This window comes from Scyliorhinus torazame, chromosome 5 (assembly GCF_047496885.1).
Source record: "Scyliorhinus torazame isolate Kashiwa2021f chromosome 5, sScyTor2.1, whole genome shotgun sequence".
Lineage (NCBI taxonomy): Eukaryota > Metazoa > Chordata > Chondrichthyes > Carcharhiniformes > Scyliorhinidae > Scyliorhinus > Scyliorhinus torazame.
This window is the reverse complement of record NC_092711.1, coordinates 89,115,408-89,139,153: the sequence shown is the minus strand read 5'-3', so window position 1 is coordinate 89,139,153 and position 23,746 is coordinate 89,115,408. Positions and strand designations below refer to the sequence as shown.

At 48.2% G+C, this 23,746-nt stretch overlaps 2 long non-coding RNA genes across 2 annotated transcripts; both read left to right on the top strand.

Moving 5' to 3' along the window:
- Nucleotides 1-1,294: 1,294 nt before the first annotated feature.
- Nucleotides 1,295-22,333, top strand: LOC140418863 (uncharacterized). Its single transcript, XR_011945380.1, has 2 exons — nucleotides 1,295-1,351; nucleotides 21,783-22,333. It is a non-coding gene; the product is annotated as an uncharacterized lncRNA (long non-coding RNA).
- Nucleotides 3,101-6,621, top strand: LOC140418860 (uncharacterized). Its single transcript, XR_011945377.1, has 2 exons — nucleotides 3,101-3,185; nucleotides 5,493-6,621. It is a non-coding gene; the product is annotated as an uncharacterized lncRNA (long non-coding RNA).
- Nucleotides 22,334-23,746: the final 1,413 nt, after the last annotated feature.

Genomic DNA, 23,746 nt, shown 5'->3' with positions numbered 1-23,746 from the left:
CTTCCTGCTGACTAAATAACTTCAATCTCGTATGGAGAAGACTGTACCCACTGTTCGGTCCCTGCTCCAATCTCCATTCCTGACATACCAACTCTATCCCTCTCCCTCACAACAGTCTGAGACTTAGCCAGTCTCTTTGTAAACTTGGTTTCACACTTGATCCAATATGAGCTTCTGACCTCATAGAATTTACAGTGCAGAAGCTGGCCATTCGGCCCATCGAATCTGCACTGGCCCTGGAAAGAGCACCCTAGCTAAGCCCACACCACCACCTAGCCCCGTAACCCCCTAACCTTTTTAGATACGAAGGCAATTTACTGTCGTCACCTCCCGATTCGACAATTCCATTACACACCTGGCTGCTCTCCCACATTCTACCTCTGCAAACTTAAAGCCATCCAAAAGTCTGCTACCCATGTCTTAATTCACAGCCAGTTCCTTTCCCCTATGATCCCTGTGCTCCGAGACTTGCATTCGTCCCAGTCAATTCTCACCCTTGTTTTCAAATCCCTCCATGGCCTCGTCTCTCCCTGTGTCTGTCATCTCCTCCAGCTCCACAACCCCCTGAGATATCTGCACAGCTCTGAACCTGGACTCTTGCACACCCCCGATTCTAATTAAAACCATGGCGGAGTAAGTTCCCTCGGCTCCAAGCACTGAATTCCCTCCCTAAACCTCCCCGTCTCCACCTCACTCACCTCCTTTAAGATTCTCTTTAAAACTCGCCTCTTTGTCCAAGTTTCTGGTCACCTGTCCTAATATCTCCTTTTGTGTCTGGGTGTCTCACTTTGTTTTATAATGTTCCTGTGAAGTTGACTGGGATGATTTATGATGTTAAAGGTGTTATATAAATAGAAGTTGTTGTTGTTGACTGTAACCCTGACCTCCTGTTTTACAATATCCCATTGGTTTCACAACAAACTCTATCTCTGATGTTTTGCCCCCTGCGGGTTTGCAGCCTCTATAAAGACGGCGGCCGTTAACTCAGGCCTGTCACCGGGAGCAGGCCGCAGCTGTCCCGCTGCTCGATGCAAACCCGGGCCCGGAAACTTCTTATTGGGGTTTGGAGCTTCCACCGGGTTTCAGTGAAACCTCCCGGCCGAGTGCAGCATCGGCACTGCGCATGCTCCAGTTCACCATGCCCTGGGAATGATTGACGGCAGGTCGTCCAATAGGAAGAGGGGGCGTGACTGGGGGACCGAGCGGAGCGGCTGGTCCTCCAACCAATCGGAGTGAATGAGGGGCGGGGCAGAGCGAGGTCTCCCACGTGAATTGGAGCATGCGCAGTGCCGATGATAGCGCAGGATTCAGGCAGTCGGGTGGAAATCGTCCACTGGTCAGATCCCGCTCGGTAAGTCATGAGGGATGGACAGAGCCGGCTGAGGGGTCGGGAGGCTTCATAAACACTCCGTGTAGGCCCTCAGCCCCGAATACGGAGCTCGGACACGGCAGTGGAGTCGGCGAATGCTGCTCGGGCTTTTACCCGAGACAGGCCCGAGTGGACGAAGTACGCGTCGGAGCGCATGCTGATTGGTTGGAGGCCCAGCCGCTCGGTCAGTCCTGTGCTAACCACTATGCTACCGTGCTGACCATCGAAGATGACCATGGTTTCATGATGTGGCGATGTCAGCGTTCGACTGGGGTGAGCACAGTAAGAAGTCTTAAAACACCAGGTTAAAGTCCAACAGGTTCAAATCACTAGCTTTCAGAGCACTGCTCCTTCCTCTGGTGTGAATTGTCTCAAGCCAGGACAGTTGGTAGGATTTCGCAAGCCCAGGCCAGATGGTGGGAGGTGAATGTAATGCGACATGAATCCAAGGTCCCGGTTGAGTCCGTACTCACGTGTGCGAAACTTGGCTATAAGCTTCTGCTCGGTGATTCTGCGTTGTCGCACATCCTGAAGGCTGCCTTGGAGAATGCTTACCCGGAGATCAGAGGCTGAATGCCCTTGACTGCTGAAGTGTTCCCCTCTTTAACCTGGGATTACCCCTCTCTCTGGATCTGTAAAGACTTAATTACCTGCAAATGCTCGCATTCAAAGTATCGTCTTGTATCAACTTTGTCTCTATATGTTTCTAGAACATACCACTTCATCCACCAGAGGAAGGAGCAGCGCTCCGAAAGCTAGTGATTTCAAACAAACCTGTTGGACTTTAACCTGGTGTTGTAAGACTTCTTACCATGGTTTCATGGTCATCCGTAGACATTCAATGAATTCAAATTTTACCTTCTGCCTTAGTGAGAGTCAAAGCAGGGAAATCATTCAGACAGTCAAAAACATTTTTTGGTAATTTTCTTTGAGCATTTCTCTTCAGCGGACATTAAAATATTGAAAATGGGATAAAGGTTGTTTGGCTGACAGTCGATCACTGTCCTGTAAGGTACCCAGTCCTTTTGCTTCCCAATTGGCCGAGGAAGGCAGTGTGTCACAAGGATGGATATGTTGACCGATTAATGGCTGGAGGATGGTGGCAGGTCATGTGATCAAACCTCCAGGAATACATTTAATCAAAGTTGGCAAGGAAAGTAAACTGACAGTGAGGTTTCTGTAAATTTACAAGATACTGGAAGTGGAGGTTGAACAGGCGGGAAACATTGCGTACAGTTCTGGTCACCGCATTATAGGAAGGACGTGGAGACTTTGGAACGGGTGCAGAGGAGATTTACCAGGATGTTGCCTGGAATGGAGGGAAAATCTTATGAGGAAAGGCTGATGGACTTGAGGTTGTTTTCGTTAGAGAGAAGAAGGTTAAGAGGAGACTTGATAGAGGCATACAAAATGATCAGAGGGTTAGATAGGGTGGACAGTGAGAGCCTTCTCCCGCGGATGGAAATGGCTAGCACGAGGGGACATAGCCTTAAACTGAGGGGTAATAGATATAGGACAGAGGTCAGGGGTAGGTTCTTTACGCAAAGAGTAGTGAGGCCGTGGAATGCCCTACCTGCTACAGTAGTGAACTCGCCAACATTAAGGGCATTTAAAAGTTTATTGGATAAACATATGGATGATAATGGTATAGTGTAGGTTAGATGGCTTTTGTTTCGGTGCAACATCGTGGGCCGAAGGGCCTGTACTGCGCTGTATTGTTCTATGTTCTATGAAACGCAAACCAAACATCACAACGTGATCTGACAGTCATTCAATTCATTAAAAACTGAATTTCAGCAGCATCTAGGTGTGGAAGGTAAAAGGTTTGTCTGTTCTGTCTGTGAGGGAAGATTTCAGGTCTCAGTGTGACTGGAAAAGCCTCGAGATTCACAAACCCTGGTTAGACCAAACCTGGAGAACTGTGTTCAGTTCTGGGCAACAAACCTGAGGAAGGATGGAATGGCCTCGGAGGGAGTGTAGCACAGATTTATCTGAGTGATATCTGAACCCCCCAGGGTTAAATTACAAAACTAGCCTGCACAAAAGAGTCAGTGACATGATGGCACAGAGAAGGGCATTCGGCCCATTGAGACAATGCTAGCTCTCTGGAGCAATCCAATTCGTCCCATTCTCCTGCTCTATCCCTGTATCCTCGCAGGTTTATTTCCCTCAGATGTCTATCCAATTTCCTTTTGAAATCAAATCATTCATTGTGTCTATTTTCAAACTCCCTCATAGGCAGCAAGTTTCAGGTCATTGCCGCTCGCTGTATAAAAACATATCTCATAACACTTCATATCTCCTGTACCTTTTACATACAAACTAGGAACAGGCCACTCGGCCCCTCGAGCCTGCTCAACATTCAATAAGATTGCGGCTGATCTCATTCTAACCTCAACTCCACATTCCTGCCTACCCCTGATAACATTTCACCTCCTTGCTCATCAAGAATCTATCCAGCTCTGCCTTAAACATATTCAAGGACTCTCTTGCCACTGCCTTTTAAGGATGTGAGTTCCAAAGTCTTACAGCCCTCAAGAGAATAAAAAATCCTCATCTCCATCTTAAATGGGCGACTCCTTATTTTGCAACAGTGATGCCCTCGTTCTCGATTCTCCCACAAGAGGAAACATCCTCTGCACATCCACCCTGTCAAAACCCCTCAGGATCTTATATCGTACAATCCAGGTTTTACCCAAAACTTTAAATCTGTGTCCCGACTGCTTGTAAGATCAGTGAATGGAAACAGTTCCTTTGACCACCCGATGGAAATCTGGCGTATCATAGAATTTACAGTGCAGAAGGAGGCCATTCGGCCCATCGAGTCTGCACCGGCTCTTGGAAAGAGCACCCTACCCAAGGTCAACACCTCCACCCCATCCCCAGAACCCAGTAACCAAACCCAACACTAAGGGCAATTTATCATGGCCAATCCACCTAAGCTGCACATCTTTGGACTGTGGGAGGAAACCGGAGCACCCGGAGGAAACCCATGCACACACGGGGAGGATGTGCGGACTCCGCACAGACAGTGACCCAAGCCGGAATCGAACCTGGGACCCTGGAGCTGTGAAGCAATTGTGCTATCCACAATGCTACCGTGCTGCCCACAATATTGCGTAATATTGTGTACCTGAATCAAATCTCCCCTCAACCTCCTTTGCTGGAACCATTCTGGTAAATCTCCTCTGCACCTTCTCCAAGAACCTTCACATCCTTTTTTTTTAAATTTCAGAGTACCCAATTCATTTTTTCCAATTAAATGAATTTAAATGCAAATTAGAGTGGCCAATCCACCTAGCCTGCACACCTTTGGGCTGTCGGTGCGAAACCCACGCAAACACGGGGAGAATGTGCAAACTCCACACGGACAGTGACCCAGAGCTGGGATCGAACCTGTGACCTCGGCGCCGTGAAGCAGCAGGGCTAACGTTCTGCGCCAACGTGCTGCCCACTTCACATCCTTCCTGACGCGTGGTGACCAGAGCTTCATAGAATTCTTACAGTGCAGAATCATAGAATTTACAGTGCAGGAGGCGGCATTTCAGCCCATCAGTTCTGCACTGGCCTTTGCAAAGAGCACCCTCCTTCAACTTAAGACCATGCCTCCACCCTGTCCCCGGAACCCAGTGTCGCCAACTAACCTTCGGACACTAAGGGGCAATTTAACATGGACAAACCACCTAACCTGCACATGTTTGGACTGTGGGAGGAAACCGGAGGAAACCCGCGCAGACACGGGGAGAAACTGCAAACTCCAGACACAGTCACCGAGACTCGAATTGAACCCGGGCCTCTGGAGTTGTGAGGCAGCAGTGCTAACCACTTTGCCACCTAAAGCATAGTTTCAGTATCAATATTTCAATTTATGAAGCTTAAGGTCGAATATGCTTTGCCAACTACTCTCTTAATATGTCTTGTAGATATACAAAATCCCTCTTCACCTCTTTCTCTCTCCTCCCAAAGAGGCAAGTTGGGTTTTATAACAATCCAGCAGTTTTCATAGTCGCGTTTTCCCAGGGCCGGCCCCACAAATGACCAGATTCATTCAGCTCAATTTCACAACCTGCCTTTTGTGTTTTTGTGGGTTCTCTCTCACTCCCTATTTTCTGTTTTAAATCAGTTTCACAGGGTGTTCGAAGGGGAGGCTTCAAAGTCCAGAAACTCTAACCTAACATCACTTCAGGATCTGACAGAGTCCTCAATTTATCATATCCTGAATATCATCGTACTTTGAACATGGAAGGAAAAAGCATCGTTCACAGTGAGGAGAAACCGTACACGTGTTGTGTGTGTGGACGAGAATTCAGTCGATCATCAGGTCTCACAAGCCACAAATGCAGTCACACTGAAGAGAAACCGTGGAAATGTGCAGACTGTGGGAAAGGATTCTCTTCTCCATCCAAGCTTGAAACTCATCGGCGCAGTCACACTGGGGAGAGACCATTCACCTGCTCCAAGTGTGGGAAGGGATTCACTGAGTCATCTAGTCTGTCTACACACCAGCGAGTTCACACCGGGGAGAGGCCATTCACCTGCTCCAAGTGTGGGAAGGGATTCACTCGGTCATCCAACCTGCTGAGTCACCAGCGAGTTCACACTGCTGAGAGACCGTTTGAATGTCCAGACTGTGGGAAGTGCTATAAAAATTCTGGGAATCTGATGTTCCATCAACGTGTTCACACTGATGAGAGACCGTTCAGGTGCTCTCATTGCGGGACTGGGTACAGGCAATCATCTGACCTCACTGCACATCCGCGAATTCACACTGGGGAGAGACCATTCACCTGCTCCAAGTGTGGGAAGGGATTCACTCAGTCATCCCACCTGCTGAGTCACCAGCGAGTTCACACTGATGAAAGACCGTTTCAATGTGCAGACTGTGGGAAGTGCTATAAAAGTTCTACGAATCTGATGGTCCATCAACGTGTTCACACTGACGAGAGACCGTTCAGGTGCTCTCACTGCGGGACTGGGTTCAGGCGATTATCTAACCTCGCTGTACATCAGCGAATTCACACTGGGGAGAGACCATTCGCCTGCTCTGAGTGTGGGAAGGGATTCACCACTTCATCCCACCTGCTGAGTCACCAACGAGGCCACAAGTAACGACAGTGATTGGATTTTGCTGTTCCTCACATTCAGGACTGAATCGTGTTCATTTGGATCTCTTTCTGCTGATGATAAACTCCAGCCCATTTACAGGGGCTAATAATCTGACTAAAAGTCAAATAAATCATATTGGTGTTAAATACGCAGTGTGTTGAAACTTTTTAATATCTCTGACCCAAGTTAGTTCCTTTTGAAGTACTCTCGCTCTCCCCTGTCTCTTCCATCCTCATCTCCAACAAGAAGTGTGAGGAGCTTCTTTGTAACTGAGATTTAGTAAATCCGATCAGCTGCCTCTGCTGCTTCCCTCCCTTCCACGAGCCCACCGGACCAAACTGTCTCTAAATTTCATACTTTCCCGAGCCCTAAACCCACAGCTTTCTCTAGTGTCTCTCCCATCGACCCTATTCCCACTCAGCTACTGATCAGCCAACTACCCTGTGTCCATGGATATTGTCAACATTTCTGTCTCTTCAGCTACTGTCCCTCTGTCCTTCAAATCTGCCATCATCACCCCCTCCTCAATAAAACAACCCTTGACCCTGCGATCCTTACAAATTACTGCCCCATCTTCAACCTCCCTCTCCTCTCCAAACTTATTGAACATGTTGTCACCTCCCAAATCTTTGCCCATCTTTCCCAGAACTCCCTTGTTTGAATCTCTTCAATCATCTGCCCTGTCACAGTAGGGAAATACAAGAGACAAACAGAATCTTACCCGGAGAGAAAGACAGACAATCCGGGAGCTTGGATCCAACACGGAAATGTTCATAAGACCAGAAGCAAGGGTAGCAGCACAGTCATTATCGAGAGACAACAATACCTGCTGGAGACAGACAGACAACTAACAACACGAATTACAGTACCAAGATCCCTTGACTCATATACCTGAGACAGGAAGGAGAACTGGAGACGAACTGGAAGGACTCAAAGACTCCAGACACATTAACCAAAAACAGATGGAATATCTGAAATGACAACAGGTCGAACCGAGGAAGTTCTACCTGCTCCTTAATATACCAAACACCCAAACATATAAAGATAGCAGTCGATTTCGGCGTGAGAACAGCTGGTGAGTCAGTTTCAGCGGGAGCATTGCGGAAGGAGGTTGCTGGTAGGTAAGTTAACCTTTAAAAGCACTTGTCTTTGCAGGGGCAGGCCAGTCGATTTCGGCGGGAGTGGAGCTGGCTGGTTAGTCAATTTCAGCAGGAGCTGAGAATTTTTCTTTTTTTTTTAATTAGTTTTTTAGGCGGGAACAGGAAGTCGACCCGCGGACGTCTGGGAAGACCCTCACCAATAAATTCTGGTGGAGAGGAAACCCGAGACACTACACGTGTAGAGTCTCCCACCCACCCTCCTCCTCTAACCTAATAATAAAACCCATTGGTCTGAGGTAAGTACCATATTTTATTATATTATTATTATTTTTTATAAAAATTTAATTTTATTAAAAGCCAGATCTTGGTAGAAAGTTAGAGGAATGGCAGGGAAGGGAGTGCAATGTTCCTCCTGCAGGATGTTTGAGGTGAGGGATGCAGTCAGTGTCCCTGCTGATTTTACCTGCAGGAAGTGCTGCCATCTCCAGTTCCTCCAAGACCGAGTTAGGGAACTGGAGCTGGAGTTGGAAGAACTTCGGATCATTCGGGAGGCAGAAGGGGTCATAGATAGCAGCTTCAGGGAATTAGTTACACCAAAGATTGGAGATAGGTGGGTAACTGTAAGAGGGACTGGGAAAAAGCAGTCAGTGCAGGGATCCCCTGCGGTCGTTCCCCTGAGAAACAAGTACACCGCTTTGGATACTTGTGGGGGGGACGACTTACCAGGGGTAAGCCATGGGATACGGGCCTCTGGCACGGAGTCTGTCCCTGTTGCTCAGAAGGGAAGGGGGGAGAGGAGCAGAGCATTAGTAATTGGGGACTCTATAGTCAGGGGCACAGATAGGAGATTTTGTGGGAGCGTGAGAGACTCACGTTTGGTATGTTGCCTCCCAGGTGCAAGGGTACGTGATATCTCGGATCGTGTTTTCCGGGTCCTTAGGGGGGAGGGGGAGCAGCCCCAAGTCGTGGTCCACATTGGCACTAACGACATAAGTAGGAAAGGGGACAAGGATGTCAGGCAGGCTTTCAGGGAGCTAGGATGGAAGCTCAGAACTAGAACAAACAGAGTTGTTATCTCTGGGTTGTTGCCCGTGCCACGTGATAGTGAGATGAGGAATAGGAAGAGAGAGCATTTAAACACGTGGCTACAGGCATGGTGCAGGCGGGAGGGATTCAGATTTTTGGATAACTAGGGCTCTTTCTGGGGAAGGTGGGACCTCTACAGACAGGATGGTCTACATCTGAACCTGAGGGGCACAAATATCCTGGGGGGGAGATTTGTTAGTGCTCTTTGGGGGGGTTTAAACTAATGCAGCAGGGGCATGGGAACCTGGATTGTAGTTTTAGGGTAAGGGAGAATGAGAGTATAGAGGTCAGGAGCACAGATTTGACGTCGCAGGAGGGGGCCAGTGTTCAGGTAGGTGGTTTGAAGTGTGTCTACTTCAATGCCAGGAGTATACGAAACAAGGTAGGGGAACTGGCAGCATGGGTTGGTACCTGGGACTTCGATGTTGTGGCCATTTCGGAGACATGGATAGAGCAGGGACAGGAATGGATGTTGCAGGTTCCGGGGTTTAGGTGTTTTAGTAAGCTCAGAGAAGGAGGCAAAAGAGGGGGAGGTGTGGCGCTGCTAGTCAAGAGCAGTATTACGGTGGCGGAGAGGATGCTAGATGGGGACTCTTCTTCCGAGGTAGTATGGGCTGAAGTTAGAAACAGGAAAGGAGAGGTCACCCTGTTGGGAGTTTTTTATAGACCTCCTAATAGTTCTAGGGATGTAGAGGAAAGGATGGCGAAGATGATTCTGGATATGAGCGAAAGTAACAGGGTAGTTATTATGGGAGACTTTAACTTTCCAAATATTGACTGGAAAAGATATAGTTCGAGTACAATAGATGGGTCATTTTTTGTACAGTGTGTGCAGGAGGGTTTCCTGAAACAATATGTTGACAGGCCAACAAGAGGCGAGGCCACGTTGGATTTGGTTTTGGGTAATGAACCAGGCCAGGTGTTAGATTTGGAGGTAGGAGAGCACTTTGGGGACAGTGACCACAATTTGGTGACGTTTACCTTAATGATGGAAAGGGATAAGTATACACCGCAGGGCAAGAGTTATAGCTGGGGGAAGGGCAATTATGATGCCATTAGACGTGACTTGGGGGGGATAAGGTGGAGAAGTAGGCTGCAAGTGTTGGGCACACTGGATAAGTGGGGCTTGTTCAAGGATCAGCTACTGCGTGTTCTTGATAAGTATGTACCGGTCAGACAGGGAGGAAGGCGTCGAGCGAGGGAACCGTGGTTTACCAAGGAAGTGGAATCTCTTGTTAAGAGGAAGAAGGAGGCCTATGTGAAGATGAAGTGTGAAGTTTCGGTTGGGGCGATGGATAGTTACAAGGTAGCGAGGAAGGATCTAAAGAGAGAGCTAAGACGAGCAAGGAGGGGACATGAGAAGTATTTGGCAGGAAGGATCAAGGAAAACCCAAAAGCTTTCTATAGGTATGTCAGGAATAAGCGAATGACTAGGGAAAGAGTAGGACCAGTCAAGGACAGGGATGGGAAATTGTGTGTGGAGTCTGAAGAGATAGGCGAGATACTAAATGAATATTTTTCGTCAGTATTCACTCAGGAAAAAGATAATGTTGTGGAGGAGAATGCTGAGCCCCAGGCTAATAGAATAGATGGCATTGAGGTACGTAGGGAAGAGGTGTTGGCAATTCTGGACAGGCTGAAAATAGATAAGTCCCCGGGACCTGATGGGATTTATCCTAGGATTCTCTGGGAGGCCAGGGAAGAGATTGCTGGACCTTTGGCTTTGATTTTTATGTCATCATTGGCTACAGGAATAGTGCCAGAGAACTGGAGGACAGCAAATGTGGTCCCTTTGTTCAAAAAGGGGAGCAGAGACAACCCCGGCAACTATAGATCGGTGAGCCTCACGTCTGTAGTGGGTAAAGTCTTGGAGGGGATTATAAGAGACAAGATTTATAATCATCTAGATAGGAATAATATGATCAGGGATAGTCAGCATGGCTTTGTGAAGGGTAGGTCATGCCTCACAAACCTTATCGAGTTCTTTGAGAAGGTGACTGAACAGGTAGACGAGGGTAGAGCAGTTGATATATGGATTTCAGCAAAGCGTTTGATAAGGTTCCCCACGGTAGGCTATTGCAAAAAATACGAAGGCTGGGGATTGAGGGTGATTTAGAGATGTGGATCAGAAATTGGCTAGCTGAAAGAAGACAGAGGGTGGTGGTTGATGGGAAATGTTCAGAATGGACTACAGTCACAAGTGGAGTACCACAAGGATCTGTTCTGGGGCCGTTGCTGTTTGTCATTTTTATCAATGACCCAGAGGAAGGCGCAGAAGGGTGGGTGAGTAAATTTGCAGACGATACTAAAGTCGGTGGTGTTGTCGATAGGGTGGAAGGATGTAGCAGGTTACAGAGGGATATAGATAAGCTGCAGAGCTGGGCTGAGAGGTGGCAAATGGAGTTTAATGTAGAGAAGTGTGAGGTGATTCACTTTGGAAGGAATAACAGGAATGCGGAATATTTGGCTAATGGTAAAGTTCTTGAAAGTGTGGATGAGCAGAGGGATCTAGGTATCCATGTACATAGATCCCTGAAAGTTGCCACCCAGGTTGATAGGGTTGTGAAGCAGGCCTATGGAGTGTGGGCCTTTATTGGTAGAGGGATTGAGTTCCGGAGTCGGGAGGTCATGTTGCAGCTGTACAGAACTCTGGTACGGCCGCATTTGGAGTATTGCGTACAGTTCTGGTCACCGCATTATAGGAAGGACGTGGAGGCTTTGGAGCGGGTGCAGAGGAGATTTACCAGGATGTTGCCTGGTATGGAGGGAAAATCTTATGAGGAAAGGCTGATGGACTTGAGGTTGTTTTCGTTGGAGAGAAGAAGGTTAAGAGGAGACTTAATAGAGGCATACAAAATGATCAGGGGGTTGGATAGGGTGGACAGTGAGAGCCTTCTCCCGCGGATGGATATGGCTGGCACGAGGGGACATAACTTTAAACTGAGGGGTAATAGATATAGGACAGAGGTCAGAGCTAGGTTCTTTACGCAAAGAGTAATGAGGCCGTGGAATGCCCTACCTGCTACAGTAGTGAACTCGCCAACATTGAGGGCATTTAAAAGTTTATTGGATAAACATATGGATGATAATGGCATAGTGTAGGTTAGATGGCTTTTGTTTCGGTGCAACATCGTGGGCCGAAGGGCCTGTACTGCGCTGTATTGTTCTATGTTCTATTATTATTATTGTCACAAATAGGCTTACATTAACTCTGCAATGAAGTTACTGTGAAAAGCCCCTGGTCGCCACACTGGTGTGTGTTCGGGTACACAGGCAGAATTCAGACTGTCCAATTCACCTAACAAGTACATCTTTGAGGACTTGTGGGAGGAAACCGGAGCACCCGGAGGAAACCCATGCAGACACGGGAAGAATCTGAACAGACAGTGACCCAAGTGGGATTTGAACACGGGACCCTGGTGCTATGAAGCAACAGTGCTAACCACTGTGACACCATCAGGGAAATATTACCAGACAGACCCATTGGATCAGACAGAGAGAAAATCATACTGAATCATAGAATTTACAGTGCAGAAGGAGGCCATTCGCCCATCGAGCCTGCACTGGTCCTTGGAAAGAGCACCCTACTTAAGCCCATGCCTCCACCCTATCCCCGTAACCCAGTAACTCCACCTAACTTTTTTTTGGACACTAAGGGGCAATTTAGCACAGCCAATCCACCTAACCACATCTTTGGACAGCGAGTGAAAACTGGGACACCCGGAGGGAACCCACAAAGACATGGGGAGAATGTACAAACTCCACACAGTCACCCAAGGCCAGAATAGCTGAAACATCAACACACTGTTCCTGGTAGTTGATGGTACAGTGGTTCAATAAATATAATCAGTGGATTAAAAGGGTGTGTAATATAGAATAAAAGCAGAAAATGCTAAATTAACTCAACAGGTCTGGCAGCATCATAGAATCCCTGCAGTGCAGAAGGAGGCTATTCGGCCATCGAGCTTCCACCAATACTACAAAAGAGCACCCCACTCAGGTGCGCTTCCCCCACCCTTTCCCTGTAACCCCACTTCACCTTTGGACACTAAGGGGCAATTTAGCACAGCCAATCCACCAAGGTCCCACAAACAGAAATGTGACTGTGACCAGAGAATCTGTTCAGTGATGTTTGTTGAGGGATAAATATTAAGCAGTAAACCAGGGCGAACCCCCCTGCTCTTTGGAATAACATTATGGAAACTTTTACACCCAACTGAGAGCAGATGGGGCCAGAGTTGAAGATCTGATCTGGAAGACGGGACCTTTGACAGTGCAGTGCTCCCTCAGGACTGCATCAGATCATCAACCTGGATTTGATGCTCATGTTTCTGGAGGTGGATTTGAACCCACAACCTGCTGACTTTAGAGATAAGAATGCAACCACTGAGCCACACTAACACCTGTAAATTAAAATGGGAAGAATGTCAATTGATATATGAAGGTCTGATGATCAACCCGAAGGAATATGAGAAAATGCAATGCTTAAAAATAATATAGAGAAGTTAAAGCAGAAGTCTCTCAAAGGGTTAACAGCAGCAAAAGGTTTCAGACTGCAGACAGTTATTATCACACAGGCTTTGAGATAACACCTCGCAACAACTCGTGCTGTAACCCAATACCTTTCTTAAAGTTAGAGAAATTCTAGCAAAGTTAAATTTTAAGTTACATAAAGGGAACAAGTCCCTTTGATAGAAGGTAATTATTTTAGCAAGCAATTGATTGGAGTTGCCAGAGTCTTAAATTTGAATTACTTGAAATAATGTTTATTTGTGAAAGATAGAAACTTAATGACACGAGTTAAAAGTGGAAATCTGGATATAACAGTTGCCTTTGCTATGGTACAATTTCTTCCCAAAAAGCAACCAACACTTTTGTAAAATAGTAAAATAGAAAGAATGTCATTTGAAACATTTGAAAGGAATATGACAAAGTGCAATGTTTAAAAATGATAAGGGGTTAAAAAACTGAAATACAACAAAATAATTAGCAGGAAGCTTCCCTGCCAGTGATCTGACAAGCTAAGGTCAGATGTATCACTCTTTAGGTAAAAGTCTGACAAGCTAAGGTCATGTTAACACCACATTAAAAAGAGGTGTACTTACGCTTCAGCAGAATTAAACATATGTTAAGAAATTGACAAAATATATATATCAATAAGCAGAAGATATTACTTCAGGAGAACGCCATGTAAACAGTAAGGCTGCTAGAAGGGTAATAAATACCCTGAATCGCTAATTACCAGCATGAGCTTTTACAGCTACTTCGGTGCATGGGGACTGCAGTACTGAGGAGCCGAACAGAGAATCTAAACTACTGAGAACACCCACAGATAAGAAGAGAGATTTGGAAGGGGGTCACAAAGGTCTGATCAACTCGAAAGGCACTCCAGAAGCAAGATCTTTTACTTCTTTGTAGATATAGGTTATACCAGGAATAACTTGAAATATTAGTTTGACCCTGAATAGCACCTACTTTTTAAAAAAAATATATTTTTTTTTAATTGAAACTTTTTGGCCAACCATCACAGTACATTGTGTATCCTTTACACAGTAATATAACAGTATAAATAACAATGGCCTGTTTTATAAACAAAAAATAAATAATATCTAACAAAAAACGAAAACTAACTCTAAATGGCAACTGCCTCGTCTCAGATAAACACTCTCCAAAAATAAGTTTTGACAGTCCAATATACAATTAACTATAGCAACAACCTATACATATACATATATATTAACGGACCTGAGAGTCCTTCTGGTTCCTCCCCCCCCCCCCCCCCCCCCCCCCCCCGGGCTGCTGCTGCTGCCTTCTTCTTTTCCATTCCCTCTATCATTCTGTGACGTATTCGACGAACGGTTGCCACCGCCTGGTGAACCCTTGAGCTGATCCCCTTAGGACGAACTTAATCCGTTCCAGCTTTATAAACCCTGCCATGTCATTTATCCAGGTCTCCACCCCCGGGGGCTTGGCTTCCTTCCACATCAACAGTATCCTGCACCGGGCTACTAGGGACGCAAAGGCCAAAACATCAGCCTCTCTCGCCTCCTGCACTCCCGGCTCTTCTTCAACCCCAAATATAGCCAACCCCCAGCTTGGTTCGACCCGGACCCCCACTACTTTCGAAAGCACCTTTGTCACCCCCACCCAAAACCCCTGCAGTGCCGGACATGACCAGAACATGTGGGTGTGATTTGCTGGGCTTCTCGAGCATCTCGCACACCTATCTTCCACCCCAAAAAATTTACTGAGCCGTGCTCCAGTCATATGCGCCCTGTGTAACACCTTAAATTGTATCAGGCTTAGCCTGGCACACGAGGACGATGAGTTTACCCTACTTAGGGCATCCGCCCACAGCCCCTCCTCAATCTCCTCCCCCAGCTCTTTTTCCCATTTCCCTTTCAGCTCATCTACCATAATCTCCCCCTCGTCCCTCATTTCCCTATATATATCTGACACCTTACCGTCCCCCACCCATGTCTTTGAGATCACTCTGTCCTGCACCTCCTGCGTCGGGAGCTGCGGGAATTCCCTCACCTGTTGCCTCGCAAAAGCCCTTAGTTGCATATACCGGAATGCATTCCCTTGGGGCAACCCATATTTCTCGGTCAGCGCTCCCAGACTTGCAAACTTCTCATCCACAAACAGATCTTTCAATTGTGTTACTCCTGCTCTTTGCCATATTCCAAATCCCCCATCCATTCTCCCCGGGGCAAACCTATGATTATTTCTTATCGGGGACCCCACCAAGGCTTCCGTCTTTCCCCTATGCCGTCTCCACTGTCCCCAAATTTTCAAAGTAGCCACCACCACCAGGCTTGTGGTGTATTTCTTCGGTGAGAGCGGCAATGGGGCCGTCACCATAGCTTGTAGACTAGTCCCCCTACAGGACGCCCTCTCCAGTCTCTTCCACGCCGCACCCTCCTCTTCTCCCATCCACTTACTCACCATTGAGATATTGGCGGCCCAGTAGTACCCACTTAGGCTCGGTAGTGCCAGCCCCCCCCCACCTATCCCTACTACACTGTAAAAATCCCTTCCTCACTCTCGGGGTCTTCCCGGCCCACACAAAACTCATGATACTCTTTTCAATCCTTTTGAAAAAAGCCTTCGTGATCGCCACCGGGAGGCACTGAAACACAAAGAGGAATCTCGGGAGGACTACCATTTTAACCGCCTGCACCCTCCCTGCCAATGACAGGGACACCATGTCCGATCTCTTGAAGTCCTCCTCCATTTGTTCCACCAACCGCGTTAAATTTAACCTATGCAATGTACCCCAATTCTTGGCTATCTGGATCCCCAAGTAACGAAAGTCCCTCGTTACCTTCCTCAACGGTAAATCCTCTATTTCTCTGCTCTGCGCCCCTGGATGCACCACAAACAACTCACTTTACCCCATGTTCAGTTTATATCCTGAAAATTCTCCAAACTCCCGAAGTGTCCACATTATCTCTGGCATCCCCTCCGCCGGGTCCGCTACATATAACAACAAATCATCCGCATACAGAGATACCCGGTGTTCTTCTCCTCCTCTGAGTACTCCCCTCCACTTCCTGGAACCCCTCAATGCTATTGCCAGGGGCTCAATCGCCAGTGCAAACAATAATGGGGACAGAGGGCATCCCTGCCTTGTCCCTCGATGGAGCCGAAAGTATGCAGATCCCTGTCCATTCGTGACCACACTCGCCATCGGGGCCCTATACAACAGCTGTACCCATCTAACATACTCATCTCCAAAACCAAATCTCCTCAGCACCTCACACAAGTAATCCCACTCCACTCTATCAAATGCTTTCTCGGCATCCATCGCCACCACTATCTCCGCTTCCCCCTCTGGTGGGGGCATCATCATTACCCCTAGCAGCCTCCGTATATTCGTATTCAGCTGTCTCCCCTTCACAAACCCAGTTTGGTCCTCGTGGACCACCCCCGGGACACAGTCCTCTATCCTCATTGCCATTACCTTGGCCAGAATCTTAGCGTCTACATTTAGGAGGGAAATAGGTCTATAGGACCCGCATTGCAGCGGGTCCTTTTCCTTCTTTAGGAGAAGCGATATCGTTGCCTCAGACATAGTCGGGGGCAGCTGTCCCCTTTCCTTTGCCTCATTAAAGGTCCTCATCAGTAGCGGGGCGAGCAAGTCCACATATTTCCTATAAAATTCAACTGGAAATCCATCCGGTCCCAGAGCCTTCCCCGCCTGCATGCTCCTAATTCCTTTCACTACTTCCTCTATTTTGATCTGTGCTCCCAGTCCCACCCTCTCCTGCTCCTCCACCTTAGGAAATTCCAGCTGGTCCAGAAAGCCCATCATTCTCTCCCTCCCATCCAGGGATTGAGCTTCGTATAATCTTTTATAAAATGCCTTGAACACTCCATTCACTCTCTCCGCTCCCCGCTCCATCTCTCCTTCCTCATCCCTCACTCCCCCTATTTCCCTCGCTGCTCCCCTTTTCCTCAATTGGTGGGCCAGTAACCTGCTCGCCTTCTCCCCATATTCGTACTGTACACCCTGTGCCTTCCTCCACTATGCTTCTGCAGTACCCGTTGTCAGCAAGTCAAATTCTACGTGTAGCCTTTGCCTCTCCCTGTACAGTCCCTCCTCCGGTGCCTCCGCATATTGCCTGTCCATCCTCAGAAGTTCTTGCAGCAACCGCTCCCGTTGCCTACTCTCCTGCTTTCCTTCATGTGCCCTTATTGATATCAGCTCCGCTCTAACCACTGCCTTCAGCGCCTCCCAGACCACTCCCACCTGGACCTCCCCATTATCATTGAGTTCCAAGTACTTTTCAATGCACCCCCTCACCCTTAGACACACACCCTCATCTGACATTAATCCCATGTCCATTCCCCAGGGTGGGCGCCCTTCTGTTTCCTCCCCAATCTCCAAGTCCACCCAGTGTGGAGCGAGATCCGAAATGGCTATAGCCGTATACTCCGTTCCCCTCCGTTCGGGATCAACGCCCTTCCCAAAACGAAAAAGTCTATTCGCGAATAGACTTTGTGGACATAGGAGAAAAACGAAAACTCCTTACTCCTAGGTCTGCTAAATCTCCACTGGTCTACTCCTCCCATTTGCTCCATAAAATCTTTAAGCACCTTGGCTGCTGCCGGCCTCCTTCCAGTCCTGGACCTCGACCTGTCCAGCCCTGGTTCCAACACTGTATTGAAATCTCCCCCCATTACCAACTTTCCCACCTCTAGGTCCGGGATGCGTCCTAGCATACGCCTCATAAAATTGGCATCATCCCAGTTCGGGGCATATACGTTTACCAAAACCACCGTCTCCCCCTGTAATTTGCCACTCACCATCACGTATCTGCCCCCGCTATCCGCCACTATAGTCTTTGCCTCAAACATGACCTGCTTCCCCACTAATATAGCCACCCCCCTGTTTTTCACATCTAGCCCCGAATGAAACACCTGCCCCACCCATCCTTTGCATAGTCTAACCTGGTCTATCAGTTTCAAGTGCGTCTCCTGTAACATAACCACGTCTGCCTTAAGTTTCTTCAGGTGTGCGAGTACCCTTGCCCTTTTTATCGGCCCGTTCAGCCCTCTCACATTCCACGTGATCAGCCGGGTTGGGGGGCTTTTTACCACCCCCCTTGTCGATTAGCCATCCCCTTTTTCCAGCTCCTCCCCCGGTTCCCACGCAGCTGTATCTCCCCCAGGCGGTGCCCCCCCGCCCACCCCACCCCATACCAGCTCCCCCCTCTCCCCAGCAGCAGCAACCCAATAATTCCCCCCTCCCCCCCCCCCCCCCCAGCTAGATCCCCCACTAGCGTAGTTACACCCCCCATGTTGCTCCCAGAAGTCAGCAAACTCTGGCCGACCTCGGCTTCCCCCCGTGACCTCGGCTCGCACCATGCGACGCCCCCTCCTTCCTGCTTCCCTATTCCCGCCATGATTATCATAGCGCGGGAACCAAGCCCGCGCTTCCCCCTTGGCCCCGCCCCCCAATGGCCAACGCCCCATCTCCTCCACCTCCTTTCCTCCCCCCACCACCACCTGTGGAAGAGAGAAAAGTTACCACATCGCAGGATTAATAACATAAAACTCCTCTTTCCCCCTTTTTACCCCCCACTTCGCCCCCCATACTCGCCCCACCACTTTGTTTCAAACGTTCTTTTTAATAACCCGATCATTCCAATTTTTCTTCCATGATAAACGTCCACGCCTCATCCGCCGTCTCAAAGTAGTGGTGCCTCCCTTGGTATGTGACCCACAGTCTTGCCGGTTGCAGCATCCCGAATTTTATCTTCTTTTTGTGAAGCACCGCCTTGGCCCGATTAAAGCTCGCCCTCCTTCTCGCCACCTCCGCACTCCAGTCTTGGTATACGCGGATCACCGCGTTCTCCCACTTACTGCTCCGAGTTTTCTTTGCCCATCTAAGGACCATCTCTCTATCCTTAAAACGGAGGAATCTCACCACTCTGGCTCTAGGAATTTCTCCTGCTCTCGGTCCTCGCGCCATCACTCGGTATGCTCCCTCCACCTCCAGTGGGCCCGCCGGGGCCTCCGCTCCCATTAACGAGTGCAGCATCGTGCTCGCATATGCCCCGACGTCCGCTCCCTCCGCACCTTCAGGAAGACCAAGAATCCTTAAGTTATTCCTCCTCGCGTTGTTCTCCAGCACCTCCAGTCTTTCCACACATCGTTTATGGTGTGCCTCGTGCATCTCCGTCTTCACCACCAGGCCCTGTATGTCGTCCTCATTCTCGGCAGCCTTTGCCTTCACGACCCGAAGCTCCCGCTCCTGGGTCTTTTGCTCATCCTTTAGCCCTTTGATCGCCTGTAATATCGGGGCCAATAGCTCTTTCTTCATTTCCTTTTTGAGTTCTTCCACACAGCATTTCAAGAACTCTTGTTGTTCAGGGCCCCATGTTAAACTGCCACCTTCCGACGCCATCTTGGTTTTTGCTTGCCTTCCTTGCCGCTGCTCTAAGGGATCCACTGCAATCCGGTCACTTTCCCCTCCTTTTTCCATCCGTATCCAGGGGGAATTCCCTTCTGGTTTACCGCACAGCGTTTTTAGCCGTTAAAATTGCCGTTGGGGCTCCTATAAAGAGCCCAAAAGTCCGTTCCACCGTGAGCTGCCGAAACATGCGACTTAGCTGGTCATCGCCGCCCCCGGAAGTCGAATAGCACCTACTTAAGTCTGCCTTAAGGAGTGAAACTCCTTGTACACCATTTAAAGAACCTTTTTGACTCTTTTTGGTTTAGGGGGAGATTTCAAAGAAAAGTGGTGATAGAAATACACATCATCATTACTCTGCATTATTTCAGTTCTCAGACCTTCCGCTACTCTAACGGACAAGTGTCCGGGAGTCACAGATTATCCAAAAAGGGGGTTGAAATCATAGGTGAATATAAAGCAGTTGATTAAGATGCAGCAGTTTAGATATAATGCATCAGCTAAATAGACAGAAAAGGCATATGACCCTGGATCAGGTGGGAACAGTTTACTGGACCCACATCAGGGGGATGGTGATCTCTGTGGCTGGAGGTGACAGTCTCCTTGAATTCCCCCCCCCCCCCCCCCCCCCCCCCCCTATCTGCGTGAGTTTCCTCCAACAGAGTGCTCTGGTTTCTGTCCATAGTTCAATGATGTGCAGGTTAGGTGGATTGGCTATGCTAAATTGCCCCTTAGGGTGGGGTTGCAGGAATAGGGCAGGGGATTGGGCCTAGTTAAATTGGTCTTTCAAAGGGTTGTTGGTGAAGTGATGGGCCGAATGGCCTCCTACAATTTTATGAATCTCTGAGTGGTACTTTTCAAATCACTGGATGGGATTCTCAGTGAACCAACATCATTTGCTCAGAGAGAGGAAGTTTGTGTTGCAGCTGATTAGAAGCAGCACAGATATTCTGCAGACACACAACCACATTCTCATACACAGAACCACAGACACACACACTAATACAGGAATACTTCCTGTCACATAGGTAGACAGCACCATCAACCTGACTAATACACAGGTTGACTTCCGGTTGCGGCTATGCTGAGCTAAGTCGCACGTTCGGCAGCTCCTGCCAGAAACGGACTTTTGGGCTCTTTTGAGGGGCCCCAGCGGCATTTGTTCGACGGTTCCCAGTGTGGGAAGGTGACAGTACGATTTCCCCGGCACTGTATGGATTGGACCAGGAGTGGAGCGGTGAAAAAAGTAATTTTGGTGCAGCGAAAAGTGCGAGGGAGGAAAGCCAAGATGGCGGCGGGTGGAGACCAGGCAGCGTAGGCGCAGTGGGGTCAAGAGCAGCAGGAGTTTCTCAAGCGCTGCTTAATGGAATTGAAAGCAGAGCTGCTGTAGCCGATGAAGGCTATGATCGGCAAGCTGGTCGAGACCCAGAAGGCCAAAGGGTCTGCGATCCGGGAGGTTCGGCAGAAGGCCTCGGAGAATGAGGACGAGATATTGGGCCTGGCGGTGAAGGCGGAGGCGCACGAGGTGCTGCATAAGAAATGGCAGGAGAAGTTCGAGGACATGGAGAATCAGACAAGGGCAGGAACACAACATTAGTGGAATTTAAAAACTCTGAGGTTTTTGTACGTGGTTTAGCTGCTTTGTGACACTGTACTCAATGTCCAGCAATAGACCCCGTCCTCCACACTGAGCGCGTTTATATTGAGATAACCATTTTATTTAGACTTGTTGGCAGCCGCCAGATATCGCCCTGAGATCTCCGCTTTCTTCATCGCCAATATGTTAATGATGATCAATTTCGGCGGCTGTGCTCCCAGAGCATGTGGTACATAGTCGAGTCTGTATATTCGCAATCGAAGCGCACTGAACCCTCTTCTGATGCGGATATTGTCACCGGTGACTGAGGTACTGGATCTGCGCACAGTCCGCCAATCATGCCGTTGGACACCGCCCCTCAGTTTCCCAATAAATGAAGCCTGCCCATGATCTGCATTTACTTTTCTCATGTTAGACTATAAGTGTTCATATACTTTAAAACTGCTGTGACTTCTGTGAAATTCCAAAGCAGGAACCATGTTCTCCCGATGTTCTTCACTTATCCTATTGGTCTTGTTACCCAGTGAGTCTGTATTTTAATAGTCAGTGTCTGTCGCCAGGGTTTTCTTACAGACATTTAACAGATTCTGTAATTCGTTGCAGGAACCAATGGCAGATATGCAGTGTCCCAGAATCCCCCTGAATTAACCGTTCTGGAAGAACAGACCGTCACATTGGACTGCAGTTACTCGGCAGCTGGTTCTCGAAATCTGCTCTGGCACATCCAGTCTCCCGCAGAAGCACTCAGTTATTTATTCATTATATAAAGCACGGGAGATACGTCTGAAGATTTACCAGAAAGATTTTCTGCTGTTTGGCACGACGGAAACAAAACGGTCACTTTAACTACCGCCAGTGCTCGTCTATCCGACAGCGCGGTGTATTTCTGTGCCATGGAGCTCACACTGCTGCAGGTCGAGGGGCTCTCGTACAAAAAACCCACACTGAGAGTTCCAGTTACTGATCAGCAGAGGGCGCGCTCGCACTGATACACAGAAACGAGTCGACAGCCTGTGGGGGTCTCAGAGCCATTAATAAAATAACAAAACACAACACTAAACAAAAACAATTGAGCAGGAACTGAATAATTATATTAATTACTTCTAACTAGGATCCATGCTGAAAATTAATTTCATAAATCAAAGTATGTTGTGTTCACTCACATTCAGCCTGTTTGTGAGCTTCCCTGTCTGTCTGAATTAATGTGCAGTCCTTTCTCAATCTTCTTTCTCCGTTTCTGCGTCACTTTGACCACAGCCGGTGCACATTGTCTATTTGTTCAGAGTATATTGTTAGTTTAGACACCGTTGGTACAAAACGAATACATTTCACAGGCTATAATGAGGAGCGGGGGATTACTGCAAGCTGGGGGGGGGGGGGGGGGGGGGGGGGGGGGGATCGGAAAGAATTTTGCAGAACAACGAGAAAACAGTTCATTTACTGCAGCGATATCCAAGGACCAGTTATTAGAGAAACGTTTTCAGAGGATTAAACTGTCTAATTATCAAGGAAATGTGAGGTGTGTTAAAGAAGAGAAAATATAAATTGATTTGGGATGATTTACAATTATGACTTGATCTCATCTTTCAACGCATGATGCTTGTTCCTTTTCACCTTATCTCATTTCTTTTTCCACAGTGCTTTGATTTTATATTCTCTGCGATTCCTGTACATTTTAGTTTTACCTTTGTTGCGCACTCAATCTCGCTCGCCTGATTGTTCCTCGTTTCTCTTTCTATGTTTCTAACATTCGTCATCTGGGGCTGTTTAGCACAGGGCTAAATCGCTGGCTTTGAAAGCAGACCAAGGCAGGCCAGCAGCACGGTTCAATTCCCGTACCAGCCTCCCCGAACAGGCGCCGGAATGTGGCGACTAGGGGCTTTTCACAGTAACTTAATTTGAAGCCTACTTGTGACAATAAGCGGTTTTCATTTCATTCATCTCTAATCCTTCCTCTGTTATATTTTCTGGCTCTTGCTCTCATTTCCCAGGCAGTTGTATTATTACTGCGCCAATCACAATGCCGATTCACCGAGCCCAGTCGAGCGGTGCTCCCACTCAGTGCAGGTTTCTGTACGAGCTCTCCATCTACTTGTGACACTGTGCCTCACGGCGCAGAGATAGGTGGCAGTGTCTGTAACTCGGGCTTCTCTCACAGTCAGGACACTGAGTTTGTTTTCTCCCCCGATTGAGGCAGTGATCCTGGCGGGTTGATCGGTTTCTCTTGTGGCCAGCACAAGATGCTGGGGTGGCTGATTCGGCTGCTGCCTGTACCAACGCAGCATGTTCATCACAACGGTGCTGGTGCAGTTCATGGACACAATTCCCGCTTCATTAACACCCATCCGCCGAGGGAGCTGCAGCAGCTCATCTTCTGCAGTCACAGCGGTGTAGATCAGAGTGAAAAACAGCAAAGAGACTCTGTAAACTCGGACCATTATCAAATCACCTGAAATGTCGGCGGAAGCAATTCTCCTGTGTGTTCAGATTGGCACCAGGAAACGTAGATTAAGTTAATATGAACGAAAAATGAGCCAAAGACCCAGTTCAGATGCAACTCAGAGGCT